We start from the raw sequence: 3,499 nt of genomic DNA on the forward strand, positions 1-3,499 counted from the left end.
CAAAGTTAGAAATATCACGTTTCATACCTGACCACTAGTACATTTGTCTCGAATCACTGTACATCTTGTTACTCCTTGGATGAACAAACAAGCTACCACTGTGAGCTTCGTGTAAAATTTTCTGTATAAGCTCTGGATTCTTCGGCACGTAAACTCTACCTCGGAACAACAAACAATCATCAGTCCCAATCTAAAACTCTGAATCAATAATCGACTCACACTGTACTCTTTTAGCTTGTAATTCATTATCATATTTCTAAGCCTCGTAAATTTGCTCAAGGAACATCGGTTTAGCTTTTAACTCAGCTAAAATTGAACCATCATCAGAAAAAGTCAATCGTGTATTCATTGCTCTCAAAGTAAACAAAGAATTTCTACTCAAAGCATCCACAACAACATTTGCTTTCCCCGGATGATAGTCAATAACTAACTCATAATCGTTCAATAGTTAGAGTCAACTTTGTTGTCTGAAATTCAGATCTTTTTGTGACATCAGATACTTCAAACTCTTGTGATCGGTAAATATGTGACATTTTTCATCAAACAAATACTGTCGCCAAATTTTTAATGCAAACACAATAGCGGCCAACTCTAAGTCGTGTGTCGAATAATTCTTTTCATGCAGCTTTAACTATCTTGAAGCATAAGCTATTACTTTGCCTTCTTGTATTAAAACACATCCCAAATCGTTAAATGACGCATCACTAAAAATCACAAATTCTTTACTCGACTCAGGCTGAACCAAAACAGGTGCTTCGATTAATAGTGCTTTCAACTGATTAAAACTATATTGGCATTTCTCAGACCATTCAAACTTTACATCATTCTATAACAAACGAGTTAGCGGTGTAGCTATCATTGAAACCCTTTTACAAATCTCCGATAATAGCCAGCTAATCCCAGAAAAATTCTGACTTCGGATATGTTTCTTGGCGGTTTCTAGTCAACAACAGCTGAAATCTTACTCGGATCGACTCTAATGCCTTCCGCTAAAACAATGTGTCCCAAGAACCCAACTTCTCGGAGCCAAAACTTGCATTTGCTAAATTTAGCAAATAGTCATTTATCTCTCAACATTTGCAACACAATCCTCAAATGCTCGGTGTGATCAGACTCATTTCGAGAATAAATCAAGATATCATCAATGAATACAATAACGAATCTATCTAGATATGGTCTGAAGATTCTATTCATCAAGTCCATAAATATTGCAGGAGCATTAATTAACCCAAATTGCATAACCAAAAATTCATAATGTCCGTACTTGTTCATGAATGCAGTTTTCTGCACATAAAAATCTTTAACCTGTAACTGATACTAACCAGATCGTAAATCAATCTTAGAAAATAGTGTTGCTCCTTTCAACTGATCAAGAAAATCATCGATTTGCAGCAATGGATACTTGTTCTTAGTCGTAACTTTGTTGAGCTGTTGATAGTCGATACACAATCTCATTGGTCCATCTTTCTTTTTTAACAAACAGAGCACCCTAGGGCGAGAAACTAGGTCGTGCAAAACCTCTATCTGTTAACTCTTGCAACTGAGCTTTCAACTCTTTAAACTCTGTAGGAGTCATTCTATACGAAGCTATCGATATCAGTGATGTTCTTAGTACTAATTCAATAGCATGTTCAACCTCTCTAATCAGTGACAACCCAGGTAACTCTTTTGGAAACACATCTGGATATTCAGAAACTACTAACACTGATTCAATTTTCGATTCAAACATTTTTGTATCTAGTACATAAGGAAGGTAAGCATCACAACCTTTCCTCAAATATTTCTGAGCTATCATAGCCGATATCACAATAGGCAACCCACTCGAATCATCGGATTCAATACGAAGAATTTCACCATTCTGACATTTCAACTCAATAGTCTTTCGTCTACAGTTTACAATAGTATCATGCAGAGTTAGCCAATCCATACCCAAAATCACACCAAATTCATCAAATGGTAACAACATCAAATTGGCTAGAAAATAGTAACCCTGTGTCATCAAAAGACAATTCTTACAAACTTTATCAACTAGAACATACTAACCTAAGGGGTTCGATACCCTAACTATGAATTCAGTAGATTCAACAGGTAAACTCTTACTAGACACTAAATTCGTACAAACATATGAATGAGTTGATCTAGGATAAATCAAAGTAGTTATATCAGTGTTATAGAGAGAAAAAGTACCGGTGATAATATCTGGTGCTGATGCATCTTCGCAAGCGCAAATAGCATAAGAACTGGTTGGTGTTCGTGCCTCGAATCTCACAACAGAATCCTTTGATGCACCTTTGCTACTATTCACATTTCCAGTATTTCAAGGTGGTCTCCCTCTAGCAGCTGTATTACTCGGCCTGGTAGTCAGAAGTTTGTCTTTCTTAGGTAACTCAGGACAATCACAAATAAAATGCTCTTGTGAGCCACATCTGAAACAGGCTTTATTATTCATCTAACAATCTCCAAAATACCGTCTTCCATATTGTTGGCACTACGGTTTGTTTTCCCTAACACTACCTACACTCGCTACTGAAGTGGCTTGAGTTTTTGTACTTGCCTGTTGCTTACCACGATCCCTGCTAAAATATCCCACTGAAGTGGTAGAACGATTATGGAAATCCTTCGATTTCTTTGACGAGGAATGATATGATTTACCCATTAACTTTTTTCTTGAATCTCTAGCCTCAGAATCAGCTTTTCTCTTTTCTTTATTAAGCTCCTTGGCTCTGTGTGCTCTATCAACCAAAACAACAAATTCTTTTAGTTCTAGAATTTTGACTAAAAGTTTGATGTCCTCATTCAACCTATCTTCAAAATGTTTGCACATAATATCTTCAGTTGAAATGCACTCTCGGGCATACTTGCTCAGTCTAACGAATTCTCTTTCATACTCGGCTATGGTCATATGACCCTGTTTCAAATCTAAAACTTCATTACGCTTTTGATCAATAAATCACTGACTTATATGCTTCTTTCTGAGCTATGTTTGAGAGAACTCCCATGTGATCCTTTCTTTGGGTACCACAGAAATTAAAGTGCTCCAACACTGGTATGCAGCATCTTTCAGAAGAGATACGACGCGATTAACACATTTCATTGGTGTACAAGACAATTAATCAAAAACCCGAATCGTATTCTCAAGCCAAAACTTGGCTCTCTCAGGGTCATCATAAACTGTAGCTCTAAACTCTTCGGGCCCATATTTCTAAATTTTATCAACAGACGGTTTGTTTAAATATATGGATTCCCGAACTTGAGAAGCTAAGAGAACCAATTGGGGAAAAGGTGGGGTAGAGGTTGTTGAGTAGCTAAATTTGTTTGGAGAAATACAGAGAACTACTCATTCATCATTTGGAAGAAGGCTTCCTTGGTCTCTCCTTCCTGACCCTCAGATACGGATCTCGATCTAGACGGCGCTGCTCTGTGAATGGAGGTCGGCACATTACTTTCTACATCATCAGAGTCTGCTCGATTGGAATCCATTACTATATGAAAACATGAT

Source organism: Gossypium raimondii, chromosome 9 (assembly GCF_025698545.1).
Source record: "Gossypium raimondii isolate GPD5lz chromosome 9, ASM2569854v1, whole genome shotgun sequence".
Taxonomy (NCBI): domain Eukaryota; kingdom Viridiplantae; phylum Streptophyta; class Magnoliopsida; order Malvales; family Malvaceae; genus Gossypium; species Gossypium raimondii.